The following is a 14,971-nucleotide window of genomic DNA, read 5'->3' as shown; positions in this document are numbered from 1 at the left end:
TGAGAGTGTAAGTGATTTGCCAAGGCTTATATAAGTAACTGGCAGAGTCTGTACTGGCATTCCAAACTTCTGATTCTTTAACTGTACTCTTTTTCTTCAATATTCTGCAACTTCTTGGGAATTTCAAGAGCTCTGATATCCTCTGCTTGACTACTCAGAAGCTTTAATTATGGAGATTCAGTCCTGGATGCTGGTTCAAGGCAGTAATGAACATGAGCTAGATGGACTTATCAAGGCTGTCCTAGTCATGATCAGCCATCTTTCTGAGGAGAATCCTGGACCATTAGGGTTCAAAGCAGATCCACAACCAAAAGTTAGGTTTGAATTGTTCTACCCTAGGGAGGAAGTGTCAGTCAGTCAATATATTCCTCAAATACAAGCTCAGTGAATTTATTTCTAAAAGTCAGGGAGTTACTTTTCATTAGCTCCCATATATTTTGAGTGCTTGGACAAAGGTGCAAGAATTCACATAGATATCTCCCATCCAAATCAATCTTCTCTATGCATGTTAAATAATTCATTCACTGATAAGGCCAAACATGCTTGATTTGGTACTGTCCAATTCCTATATTTTTTGAGGTACAGCATGCCTCTAGGACACCCACTTCAAGGAACAAATGTAAAATACAATCTTGTGTTCCTCCTGTCCCCGCTTAGACTGGTTATATTTAGCTTGACCTCATGGAAGACTCCATCCATGTTTAAAAAAGATATCTCCATTCTACTGATATGTATAAACTTCTCATTGTTTTCTGAAATAAAACTGAAAAGAGAAGATGGACTCCCGTTTCCTAACTTCCAAATATGTGTCTAGTACTGGGCTAGGCAGTTTTAAGAACATGATTTCTAATTCTCATGACAGTACTGTGGTGGTCATTTAACAGATGAGAGAAGAAAGGTTAGGAGAAACTAAAAACTCCAAGGTCAAAATTTCAAAGACTGAAATTTCTAGCAGGGCTCTGAAATGCATGTCCATAATCCCAGTGGCTTAGGAGGCTGAGACAGGAAGATCACAGATTCAAAGACAACCTCAGCGACTTAGCAAGGCCTTGTCTCAAAATTAAAAATAAAAAATGTCTGGGGGTGTGGCTCAGTGATTGAACCACTCCTGGGTTCAATTCTTAGTATTAAAAAAAAGGATGAAATTTCTAGTGAGTCTTCAAAATCTCAAACCATGGTCTTTGCACACACAAAAGGTTGTGAACCCCAAGATAAACTTGGCCTACTTGCCTACTGAAGTTTTGGGTCTTGTGCTCTTTGGGAGTGGGGCAGGGGAATCAGCGGTCCCTGATCATCCTTTCTTTCCTGTAGTACTGAGGAGAGTGGAAGAAGTTTAAGACCAATGGGGGTTCCACGGAGGAAGCAGGAAGCTTTTAGAGGGCAGGCAAGAGGCATGGGTAGCTCAGTCCAGCGGATACAGAGAGGCTGGTAGATGCCTTCCTAACACATCAGCACTGCAGAGTCCTGCCCGGCCTGCTTTCCCAGGACAGAGAACTGTCCCCTTTCCAAGTTCCCTTAGCCTCCCTTCTGCCTGAGATATTGGAGGCCGCACCTGGAAGCTAGAAGGCCAGCAAGGAGTTCTGACTGGCGGACAGAACGGAGCAGAGGGGAGAGGGGTCTGGCGTGAGGCTTGGACTCAATAATGTAAGGGGTTGGGCCAGGCACGTGACTCTCAGGAGGCGGAGACAGGCGAGCCGGAGAGAGGACTGGCAGGAATCTGGAGCTTGCAGGAGGGGGTTCGATCTGAATAATTGAGGAGCTGTTCAACAGCAGCGGCTGACTCTTGCCTTCCTTTGCCGCCACCATCACCCCCCATCAGATCCGGAGAGACAGCCCGCGCTGTAAGCGCGGACCATCAGCACCAGCCCCAGCAGCCAGTTCATCGCCTCAAGCCCCTCTGGTAAGTGATCGTTCCCTTTTGCCACAGTCTGTCCCCCTCCGCGACTCCCGCGACCCAGCCGTACCCCCGCGCCTGGGATGAGCAGGGAACCGGAGCCACCAGGAGGGGGGAAGCAGGAATATGGCGCGGAGGCTGAGGGTGCACTCTGGGAAGGGGTTCCCTGAAATAAGGCAGGAGCTGGGTCAGGGTCTCTTCGCCTCTGGCAGCGAAAGGGGTCCGGCGGGGCTCAGACTCTCGGGAGCTGCCAGGCGGGGCTGGGCAAGTGCAGTCCCGGCGCGGCGGGAGCGAGAAGCAGAGGAGGGAGCTGGAGCTGCGTCTGGGCCGCCCGGTGCCGGCGGACGCCGGGCCCGTCCTTTTCTTTCCGCCTGGGCACGCACCAGGCTTGGGCAGCTCGGTTCTCGGCCTCGAACTGCGCCTAAGGAAAGGAAGAGACGCTTTCCCGGCCGCAGCCGGAGAGGAGGGCGGGGGCACCGTCTGCCCTTTACCTGAGAGCAAACTCTTCAAAGGGACTCTAGCTGAGCCCGGCACCCAAGTAGGCTGGTGAGCCGCGAGGGGCATCAGTCCTCGGAAAATGGTGACCCTCCGGGGGCTGCAAGGAGGACGTGACGGGAGAAGTGTCCAGGGAAGCTTCCTGCCCAGAGAGGGCAGCCCTGGGGTGATGATTCTAGCAGGCGCTACTTCATCCCTTCAGTTCCCTATCTCCCAACCCCAAAGCACATCAGTTTCCCACGAATCCAGAGGGTTGGGGTAGGGCAGAATGGCCCTGAACCTCTTTCTCTCCTGAACGCCCCCATGTGTATTTTATACTGTGATTGAAGGGCAAGATAGAAGCTGTCAAAAGACTAGACGCAAAGGCAAGGCAGAGAAAAGATGCGGGAAGACTGTAGCAGCAGGGCTGTCGCCTGTTTCTGGCACTCCTCATCCTTCTACCTGTACGAAGCTGTGCTCATTGAGATCGTGACCTGGCTCTGGGAAGAGAATTTTTGCCTAAGTGGAAAGGGTAGTCATTGGCTGGAGTTGACCAAGGGTCGCCGGATAACCCGCCTCCCCGCGGGATGTGGGGTCAGGGAGAGCTCCAGGGAGCCTGGGCCTCAAGTCGCACCAGGGAATGAGCGCTGTCCGCGGTGCTGAAAGTTGTCAGAAGCTGGGAGCTAATGCCCCCGGAGCTGGTGGCTCACAGGAGGCCCCCATTCCCTGCAAGCGAAAACTGCGTTCGAATCACATAAAGAGAATCTGGTGTTTACCTAGAAAACAGTAAAGGTACTCTGCCTTCCTGGTTCTCTACCTCCCTCACCACAACCCCGGACTCCACTTGAGACGCTCGCTGGCACTTATGGATGGAAGAGCAAGAAGCCGGTATCACTCCAGAATCCAGCTTGCTAACTCCGGGTGTTGCCTCATTCTATTTCCTCTGCCCGTGCAGTGTGTCTTCCTGTCTGTAAAGTGTTGAAAACGCAGTTAGGGACGCTGTTGTGATAAACATTTCTGTGGCTCTCAGGAACCAGAGAATCGTAAGACTACAATGAAAGAAAGAGCCTTCATTAACAGGATACTGGGATTTCTGTTTCAGATTATGACTTTTTCCTTCCTTTGCACGTTTCTCTCCCCAGTACTACTATTTACATCCTCCAGATACAGATATTTAAGCAGTCTTGAGTGCCATTTCTTTCTTCTCTTGTGGGTAAGATGGAAAAGGGAGTAAGCCAGTTTGGGGAGGGCAAGTTAAGAGAATATTTACAGAAGACCTACTATCTGCTAGGTATTGATATCACATTTAAACTTCACAATAGCTGCTAACCATAAGTATCACACAGATAAGGAAACTGAAAGTAGAAATACTGAATTAAGAGGTTGGATACAAATTCAGGTTGCTCACCTCCAATGTCCAAGCCATTTTCATGCTCTTGTTTTGGTATTTGGCTTTGAATAGGTGTTATAGGGGAATGTAGCAAAAGAATGATGAAGGCGGAGGCCTGCTTTTCTCTTTTGTACATACTACTCTCTCTCTCCCAGCCATATCCTCTTTCATCTGCTCACCCACCCACTGTCACTCACTCCCACCCTCCCAACTGCTTTTATGCATGCTGCTCGAGATGCCACCGTTCACACAACTTGAGCTCTGCGTTTACAGAAACAGGTTAGAGAAGTAAATGAGCGGACTTTTCTGAAAGAGCAATGGAACTGCAGGAAGGTTGAAGAGCCAGAATCCCATATGCACTTTCATATTTAGAGTTACACTACTGAGTTCAGAGCTGGGAAAAAACTTAAATATCCATCCAGCATCATTGTCTCACAGGAGAACTTGGGAACCCCAAAGATGATCATCAGTCTAAGTCACATGATGGAAAATTTAGGATTAGAACCTGGTTAACTTGATTCCATTGCCAGTGCCCTTCCCACTACTCCATGGTGTCTGAAATACTCTTCCATGCTGCCTTTTTCATAAACTTTGACAGGAATATCAGCAAAATACGACAAACACCTAGATTTGAGCAATCCTCTTAGTTACTTTTTTCCCTGCACTTTACTTAGTTCTACTATTCCAGAGTTGTCTGTCTCAACATACCTGAGAGATATCATCAACCTTCCTAAGTAACAGTTTCCCTACAGCAGCACTTAACAAATAGGGATTGTGCTGTGGTATTTCTCAACTTGCCCTCCTGTTGTCTATATTTCTTCTTCTAATGATCTGTTCCCCCAACCCAAAATAATTTTCCCTCAATTGACTACTGTAAGCATCTTCCCAAGCTGCCATAGAAACTTGGAAGAGGCCCTACAAAAATCTAGAGGGAAACAAATTTCATTATAAGCACTAATTATATATATATAAAATGCCTAGCACTTGCTAGGCTCTATGCTAAGTCCCTTCATCTATCATTTCATTGGATCTTCAAGTTCTTTCAAGTAAGTAGCTTCATTAGAGATAAAATTCACCCTAACATATAGCAGAACCTTCTTGCTTTTCTTTCCAGCTCATAGTCAAATTCCATCCTCTTTAATTGGAATTCTGCGGCCTTAGTAATTGCACTGCAATTGCATTGGCAAGGAGGATATTTTTATATTGAATTGATAGTTCTGTCCTGTTCCAATACATAATGTTTAGAAATTCAAATTAAATTCAAATGACAGTGTTTTGCTCTTTCATCTCTTAATATTTATCACAACATATTCTCCCCCATTTGTTATTCCTTAAAGATTCACATATGCTTTCTTATTTCTCATGGCAACATTCTGCTTCCAACCCCCTCTAGGACCAATTAAAGCAAAGCCCATAATTAAATACATAGCTTCCATTGTACCCTCACTAGGTACTAATCCTGCAAGGATGCTATTGCTGTGGTACTCGGAACCCTGAGGACCAGAATATTAACTGTTTAGACATACTCTGACCAATATGGTAATCACTAATTGCGTGTAGCTATTTAAATTTATATTTTAATTAGTTAAAAATTTAAAAAGTCAGTACCTCAGTCTCACTAGCTATATTTTGAGTGCTCAATTACCATATGTGGCTATTTTATTGGTTAGTGCTGATATAGGAAATTTCCATGATTGCAGAAAGTTCTATTGGACAATGCTGTTTTAGAAAGTGCTAAAAACATCCTCACTTTAACCAAGAACTAGGTATTGGAAAGTTTCTTTCATGAAAGAAGAAAAGGCCCCTTGTATGTACTACATCTCCAGCAGCCCAAAGATGCCCAGGACAACCAGGCTAACAATGATAGCACATGTCTCACTTTAGGAGCTGGTGGTCTCTGGGGTTTGATTCATACAGATTCCATTTTACCATAAAGTACAATGCTCCATTAATGAGTTTGCTGGTTTCTTGAAATACAACTTAGAAATAATCCAAAAGTTCTTAATTCAAGTTCATATATCACATAGTATTGTGTGTGTGTGTGTGTGTGTGTGTGTGCGTGTATGTGTATGTGTTTATCTTGTCTTAGTAGGTACAGTATGATAAACCTGGAAACAACACAAGACTTGGAGTCAATAGGAAGTGTGCTACTTACAACTTGGCAACATTATAAAATCCTTTAAATGTTGATGAAAACTGCTGTAAATATCTCAAAGAGTTATTGGCAAGGTGCAAAGTGTAGGTATTTGAAAGCACCTTATAAAGAGCATGATGGAATATGTAATTGTTGACTATTTCATATAGATTTGGTATAGTCAATATAAAACAGGATAGTTCAAGTTGAATGCGCTTCTAAATGTTTTTAATCTTAAATATGAATATGTTTTGCCTTTATTATCTTTTTTTACTGAAAAGTGAAATGTTGAATTAAATTTCTTGAATTTTGAGATTTTTCTTGTTCAAGTTCACTTAATGGAAACACTGCACTGTACTTTGTTTGTGGTTTAATTTATTTGACCCTGAACATTTCTATCTCAAGGGTAAAAAAATTAACTAAGAAGTCTCAGTGGCTTGAAAAAGCATTTGCCTTTTGACTACTAGTTTTAAGTTAATATGCAATAATTATCTTGTCATGATAATAGAAGTTCACAGTTAACAAAGAAGTATTAAGGACAGTCCTCAGTATAGGTGGATGAAAGTGATTAATAGAAATATTTTTATTAATTACTTATTGAAATGAGCTTCTACCCATCTCATATATCAATGTGAGCAAAATAATTTTATTTCATGCATCATTTAACCCAAAATCCAAGTAAAATCCATTAATTTGACTAAATTCTTGAGGTTGCTTTAAGGATTCAGGCCTTAAATGAAGAATCTTTATACCATCTATTTTCTAAATAAAATCCACTGGGGTCATGAGTAGAAACTTGAGTGTCTAACTAATATTTATTCCCAAACCTGGTACTCCTGATGCTTAGTGACTATTCCTGAGCTTTGCTTTGTGCTGTTTATGCTTAAAGTAGGATTGCTTTTCCAATGCAACCACACTTTTTTTAATGAATCACCATTTGGTATTTAAATATTTTCCTCTTACAACACAAAGGCTAACATAATGCTCAAGCATTGTAGAAAATAAGTCTGAAATTGAAGCTGATTCCATCGGATGATTCTTTTTAAAAATAATTTTTAGATGTTGGTATACCTTTATTTTATTCATTTATTCATAAGTAGTGCTGAGAATCGAACCCAGTGCCTCACACATGCTGGGCAAGCGCTCTGCCACTGAACCACAGTCCCAGCCCCCATCAGGTGATTCTTAATTCTGTTTATTATGTTTGTTATTCATCTTGAAAACTCAACGAGGTCATTTTGTCAGTCTGTTGCTCTATCTATCTATTCATTTATCTATTGGTAAATAGATCTCAGGTTCCATGATCTCTGACAGGTCATTTCTCTTCCTAGGGACTTAGGTCTTAACAAAGACATGGATAGTAACTGCTAAGATGCTCTGCCAGGGAAAGTTGAGACATCCTTTTATGCCCTGATGCTGGTAAGGAATGCTATGAAATTATATTACTGAAGGGAAATTTAGTGAGCTGTCAACTCTGGCCTCTAGTTTACTATGCTAGCTTTAATAATAAGCATATTTTGTCTGGAGTCATGTTATTCACTCGGTAGACCTTGTTTATTTCATGGAAGGGCCTGAATTTTGGAAAGGGAAAGTTGCCATTACCTCAGAGCTGAAGAGAGTTCAATTTTCTCTGTTAGTGACTTACAGGGTTTCTCTAATTGAATATCCCAGGAAACAAAGAGAATTAGCAATGTAGCTTTGACACTCATCCTAGTAGCATGTAATCACTCATTTTGAAATTCATCCTATATTGGCACAGAAATGTTGTGTTTGAGGGTGTTTGGAACTTCTATAGCCTGATATATAGGTGATCTATAAATATTTGCTGAATTCAGTATTCTCTGTGGCACTTTCCTTTAGCACATAAAACAAGAGACAAACATAGATCATCAAATCCTACCCTGACAACCACATTCCCAGCCCCTCTGGAGGGTTAATGATGGCTGAGATAGACTGCTCCTGAGAATTATGTTTTGCTGCCTCTCCCAGAGAATGAGGGACATATCAGCTCCAGGGTTTTGCATTTCACTGTGATAAGGCAACTTCATAAACACAAAACTTCAGTGGAGTCATGTGTCCTTTTCCACTTTTACCTTAAAGAGATACTTGTCATTTTCTTGAGAGTTCATATGATCAGCCTTCATGATAGTGGCAGGAATTACTATTGTTCCTATGTTCAGATGAAATATAGTTTAGATTGAAAGAACATTCATTTATTAGAGGAGAGCAGATGACATCACAGTCTGATGGGTCACAGAATATTATCCTTTTCCAAAAATAACTGGGCCTGGCTTTAAGAGTTTTAACTGGTGATTACTGACAAAAATGAAAGAAAAACAGATCATTCTATTGCAACAAGTCAATAAACAAATGCTCAGAATTAAATGATTTTCATTTGCCACAGGCAAAATATTCCAACTCAATAAACTGACTTAGAAAGGAGCAAACTGGTTTCCATGGCCTCTTCATTTTTTTAAATTTTGTTCTTTGTTTTTTAAATAACCAGTAAGCAAAAAACAATTACACCCAGGTGTTTGAATATTCTGCTGACAGAATAGTCTTCATAATTTGTTTTCGTTGATTGAGCATTAGAGATTATAACTACACAAAACATTATCATACCAACATTTTGTAACTGCATAACCGAACCAAAAAAAAATGGCAACCAAGAACAGTTCCCTGAGTTCATGGCAGAGTAAAAGTAAAACTTAAGTCTACTCTCTCTTGATCCACTGCTCTGTTGCATCTTTAAACAGCATGCATCTTTTTGTCAGTCATGAAAACTTGTTTAGTCAATGAGTTTAGCTTCTTCTACCAAAGTAGTACCAGAGCTTCTAGGAGTAGGGAAGTTAAAATAGTTTGAGTTTAGATTATTTCCCTTTGTACATCCAGGTAAAAGAATTAGTGGTTGAAGATAAACCAGGTAGAAATTTCACAGGTGGAACTGTGAGCCAGAAAACAAAAAAGAAGGATTCAAACATGAGAATCCTTGCTGCAAGAATTTGGGTAAGGATTTAACTCTTTTTTCCTTCTCCATCTTCATCTCTAAAACAGGAAAAATGTTTTAGAGATTTAGTCTAAATCTCTAAATAGTGTTCCAGGTTCTGCAAGCTCTAACATTCCATGGTTCTATTAAATAGGACTAAGGACTTGAATAATCTGTACTCTGCCTCATCAAATCTACAGAATTAGAAAGAAATTCCTATTTTTACATCATTACTGATTGGAAGTACTGACATTTTGTTATAGTACTTTATTTACCTGGTAACAGTAATAATAACAATAATGACAGTAATAGCTAGCAGTTATTTACATTTACTATGACCCTATAAGTTGATTATTCCCACTTTACAGATGAGAAACCTGATGCAAAATAATTAAATAACCTGTCCAGATTCCATAAAACTAGAACAATTTGCTTTTTTAACCCCCATGCTACACTTCCTCTAGGAAAACCATGAGTTTCTCAGATAACTAATGTCTGTCATTTATAGTCTGCTTAACACACAAACTCCTTCTCTGCGAAATTCCTATTTTACCTCCCTTTTCTGACTGGAAGAGCAATCAAGGAGGTGATTGCAGGTCTGCAGTTGCAATACCATTAGGAATCAGCATTGTCTTTCTATGAGATGACTCTTGTCCTTTTGCAATTGATGCTATTGATCAATTGTTTCAACATTTCAGCATTGAATATTGGTGCTCCACAGGATGCTGCATGCAATGAGGACACACTTTGCTGCCTTTTCCCAGAAAGTGTGGACAACTGTACCACCAGAAATGGATGGATGCCAGTACAGGATCCAGCATCTTCTAAGGCTGTAAAAGTCAACCCACCACATCCTCACTGTTCAGTGGAGTCTTTTGACTTTTGATTCCAGGTTTTTCGACTTAGAGCAACAATCTAATAGCTTTTAAGACAGACAGGGAGAGCTCCTAGAGTGTCACTTCTTGTAAATGGGCTTGGGTAAAGTGTAAGACTAAGACTTTCAAAATTATGTTGTGAAATTCATTTTCTTCCCATTAAGCCTATGCCACCAAATTGGTCATAAGTACAACTAGAAGATCAATCAAATACCCATCTTTGTCTCTGTTGATTTTAATGCATGCTAAATCTCTTAATGGGCATTCAGCACTTAATATGAACATGTCAATCAGCTGAGAACTCTCTCTCCTCTCTCTCTCTCTCTCTCTCTCTCTCTCTCTCTCTCTCTCTCTCTCTCTCTCCCTCTGTCACACACACACATACACACATATATACACATATACACATTACTCTTTTTTTATCTTTTAATTTTTTACATATTGCATTTTGATTCATTGTACACAAATGGGGTACATCGTTTTGTTTCTATCATCATTGTTTCTATGGTTGTACACAATGCAGATTCATACCATTCACGTAATCATACATGTACATAGGGTAATGATGTCTGTCTCATTCCACCATTTTTCATACCCCTCTCCCTCTCATTTCCTTCTACATAATCTAAAGTTCCCCCATTCTTCTCTCACTCCCTACCCCCCCACCCCCATTATATATCATTCTCCACTTATCAGGGAAAACATTCGGCTTTTGGTTTTTTTTGGGCTTAGCTTATTTCACTTAGCATGATATACTCCAATTCCATCCATTTATTTGCAATCGTCATAATATTATTCTTTATGACTGAATAATATTCCATTGTGTATATATACCACAGTTTCTTTATCCATTCATCTGTTGAAGGGCATCTAGGTTGGTTCCACAATCTAGCTATTGTGAACTGAGCTGCTATAAACATTGATGTGGCTGTGTTACTGTAGTGTGCTAATTTTAAGTCCTTTGGGCATAAACCAAGGAGTGGGATAACTGTGTCAAAAGGTGGGTCCATTCCAAGTTTTCTGAGGATTCTCCACACTGCTTTCCAGAGTGGCTGCACCATTTTGCAACTCCACTAGCAATGTAAAAGTGTGCCTTTTTCCCCACATCCATGCCAACATCTATTATTGTTTGTGTTCTTGAAAATAGCCATTCTAATTGGAGTAAGATGAAATCTTAGAGTTGTTTTAATTTGCATTTCTCTAATTGCTAGAGATGTTGAACACTTTTTCATATATTTATTAATTGCCTGTATGTCTTCTTCTGTAAAGTGTCTGTCCAGTTCCTTGGCCCATTTATTGATTGGGTTCTTTGTATTTTTGGTGTAAAGTTTTGTAAGTTCTTTATAAATTTTGGAAATAAGTGCTCCATCAGAAGTGCGTATACACATTATTCTTTAATTTCTGGCTTGGAAAGCTAGTCACATATCCCACCATTACTAAAGGTAATATAGGATGCATAACTTCTGTCTCTGTGGTTTTCTAGATACTTTGTGGGGAGTAAAATGGTGTAAGAGTCAGAAGACCTGGTTTCCAGTCTCAGCTTTGAAATCTATTGGTTGTGAACTTGAGTCAGAATCATTCGGGTTCTTCAAGACTCAGCTTATCTTAAAATAGGGATAATAGAACCTGCCCCTCAGATCACACAAAAGACAAATGAGATAGTGTTTGTTCAAGTTTCTTGTGAACGATAAAGTCTATCCAAGAGAAAGGAATGTATTTTCTATCTTTTCAGTTTTTCTTAGTCAAAAGCAACTCTCCAGTTGCTGAACTAGGATTGACAGCTAAATTGATGTGTTTAGGGTTAAGAATGGATCTAAACTTGGATCTAAACTTCCAAGTTCAGAAAATGGTACTTACAATATGGTTTCCCATATTGTAAGTTTCTCCAAAATGACTCTCAACCTGAGCAATGCTACTTCAATAAAGAGTATTTTGTTGTTGTTGTTGTTGTTATAGACACCAGGGGAGGGGATTACTATTGGATTTTGAAGGACTGGAATGATGAATGCCAAAAATATTGTACTAGACAGGACAGTATCATAAATAAGAAAGTGCTCTACCCAAAATGCCAATAGCACTCCTCCTCCACTGAGAAATACTGCTCAGAGCAATATGGTGTGCATGGTCCCTGATTCTTCAATTGATGCAGACAGAATCAATTTACTTTCAGTCTCCTCCCCCAGATAAAATCCATCCATGTGAGGTTTAAAATAGTTCAGGAGCATTATCAGGCTTTTGATAATTTTATGATGAAGTAAAAAAAAAATGGAATCAGAGAACAATGGTTTTAAAATCAGTCCCCCAAAATTCTACAAGAAGCCCCTCCAACTTCAGCTGGGGCAAGGATTTCCAGTAGTTTAATACTCTCATAACGTGAGGCCCAGCCTCAAGGTTTGGATTTAGGAACCCAAAGTCAGTAGATCATGTTTCCAAAAACTACCTTCTTTGCAGTTTATTAAAGAAACATTGGATTGTGCTCTTACTTCATGACAACTGTGAGCCTAGCTGGGCATTGGACATACAATGTCTATCCTCAAGTCACCAGTAGTAACCTGACGGTTAGACAGATACAAAGTCCAATAATTATATCTGTAATATGACACATGCTGTAACATATTGTGAAGGAGTCTCTGAAGAGAGACCAGGAAAAAGTCCACCTCTATAAGAGGAATTACAGTTGAAACTTACTTTGAATAGTATATAAGATTTTTCTCAGGTGGATAATGGGGAGAAGGCTATTGTAGAAATGGGAACAAAATAAACAGATCTGAAGCAAAAACAGCAGTGATGTGCAGGTTAATGTGCTTACCTGGGAATGGTGGGAGGTCCTATTGGAAGGACTATGAAGAGACTTGAATGCAACTGGGTGGATGTACTTATTCAGCTTAGAGCTTATCCTTTGAACAGGGATTTTATGAGTATTTTAGGACTATTGTTGGCTTTAGGGCTAGTTCACAGTGGATACTAAAATCAAGGAGTCTAATCTTATAATTAAAAGAATTTCAAAAATCATCTCAACCTTCTCCTTTCCCTGGGTTTTATAGATGAAATAATTAAAATCAGAGTTATCAAGGGACTTTCCCAAGGTCAACCAGCAAGTTAGCAGCAGCAAAAAATCCAGAACCTAGTCCATCCTCAGTTCACAGTATCCTGCCCTGCTCGGTGCTGCCTTTGGGAATTTTATTCATCATTTGAGCATAATCCAATGTAACACACAATGTGATTAGTAAGAATTGATGAAGCTCCAAGTTTTCCATTGCTCGCTATTAAAACATGATTCCTTCATTGCTCTCAGGTGATAGATAAGATCCTGGACTGTGTCTGCACAAGAGCACACTCTTCAGAAATGCAGACTAAATGGCATGCCAACATTGGGCATGTCATTCCTCCCCCACCTCACACATCCTCCCCTGCCTCCTCCTTCCAAACTGCCAGAGATTACAGAGGCACAGCCTGAACAGACGGCATCTTAATTTCTGGTGGTTCTGTAAATAATATGCTGTTCATGCTCACATATAAATGATCACGGCTTCTCTATTTTCTGGATGAGGGAACCTTCAGAAAGATGAAGCTGCCTGTGCACACAGCACATCAGAGATAGAATTTCACACTGTAAAGCTTCAGCCCTGTTTTGAACAGGGTTAACGTTTTCACTCATCTGCACACTTCTAATAATTTATCCAGGTTTATGGTCTTAAATTTCACCTCTCAGTCAAGTTTGTTTATGCATATTTAGATTTCTGAGATCAATTGTTTCCCACTTCCTTTTCTCTCCAGTTGTTTTTCTTCCACCTCTTATCTGATACACATCCAATAGAAATCTTCTAAACTAATTCACTCAGTTTACTGAGTGGGAACTGAGACCCTGAGAGGTGAAGCCACTGCCCAAGTTTGCACAGCTAAATGCAGTATTGTGACTGATTTCCAGACTCCCAGTCAAGTGCATTTCCTTCCACAACAAACTGCTATTTCCCAAGCAGAAGTGACATAGTATTTTCTCATTCTCATATCCCTTTATTCTCATTGCATAAAGGTGGAAGTGACTAATTTCACAGTGCTCAGAGGATCATTCCAAGACCTGTTTAGCATGCCCACAACTTGTTATTTCCTTGGTCTATCCCTCACCTTGAAAAGTTGGTTAGGGAAGATGTTAAGACACTCTCTGGACCAGAGGATATTTATTGTCAAGGCCATCATCATTCAGGGGGTGATCACCACAAGAAACATCATGCCTAAGAAGAAAGAGAGGAGGGGAGGGTCCATAATCTAAGAATAAAGCAATCCAGGTGAGGTGGCACATGCCTGTAAACCAAGAGTTCAGGAGCCTGAGGCAGAAGCCAGCCTCAGCAATGGTGAGGTGCTAAGCAATGCAGTGAGACTCTGTCTCTAAATAGAATACACAATAGGGGTAGGGATGCAACTCAGTGGTTGAGTGCCCCTGAGTTCAATCCCCAGTATGCCCCCCCACCGCGGGGAAAAAAAAAAAGAATAAAGCAAATATTCCCCAAAGTTCACTGTAAGTGGCAGGTTATTAGACACATAATCCTAGAGCCAGAAAATTGGGTAATCTCATGGATTTTTAAAAAGACTAGTAGTGGCCAAGAAAGTGAAAAAAAGATAACTCCCAAACCATTTCTACTTCAGGGTCAAGGTGTTTTGCCTGAATTAATTCACATAATTCATTTGGTACAGACAAAGTGATAAAAGGGTTTGTTTTGTTTTGTTTTTTAAGTCAATGGTAAATTTTCTATTTAAATTATTTCTGGTGAATTATTTTAAGACAAAAATAGGGTATGTTTCAGTAATTATATTGAAAAGAGAAGCAGAGGAAAGGAGAAAGAAACCAAGAACTAGTTACTCAAGTATGGCTTTGTAGGGTCATAATTGTCTCAGAGTCTGTCCAAGCCGATTAGGTTACAGAAATTCAATTTTATCAATTCTATCAAGAGCGATCTGGCTCTGCAGAACCAAGCCATGTTCTCCAAATCCCAAGAGACTGATTTGTATTCTAGATGCCAATTTAACCACACACAATGGGCTATGTTTACCGGTGTTGCCCCAGTGATTCCCTTCCTATTACTGAGATAGTGAGAAGACCAAACAAGTGACCAAAGATAACCTGTGGGCACAACACCAGGACCAATGGGGTTGGAAAGTACCAATCAGGGTACAGCAGATTGAAAGGATTCTTCCAAATCCCATGTAAGAATTCCTTTCA

At 40.5% G+C, this 14,971-nt stretch overlaps 1 protein-coding gene across 1 annotated transcript in view; it reads left to right on the top strand.

The window, feature by feature from the left end:
* The first annotated feature begins 1,701 nt into the window (after positions 1-1,701).
* Slc7a14 (solute carrier family 7 member 14) overlaps positions 1,702-14,971 on the top strand; it is a 102,899-nt gene continuing 89,629 nt past the window's right edge. Inside the window, exon 1 of the mRNA XM_047563042.1 lies at positions 1,702-1,900. The gene's annotated coding sequence lies outside the window, so the exon portion shown is untranslated. The remainder of the gene's footprint in view (positions 1,901-14,971) is intronic.

The sequence above is a fragment of the Sciurus carolinensis genome, chromosome 9 (assembly GCF_902686445.1).
Source record: "Sciurus carolinensis chromosome 9, mSciCar1.2, whole genome shotgun sequence".
NCBI classification, from domain to species: Eukaryota; Metazoa; Chordata; class Mammalia; order Rodentia; family Sciuridae; genus Sciurus; species Sciurus carolinensis.
The sequence above is the reverse complement of the archived record's forward strand: the minus strand, read 5'-3'. Positions and strand labels throughout refer to the sequence as shown.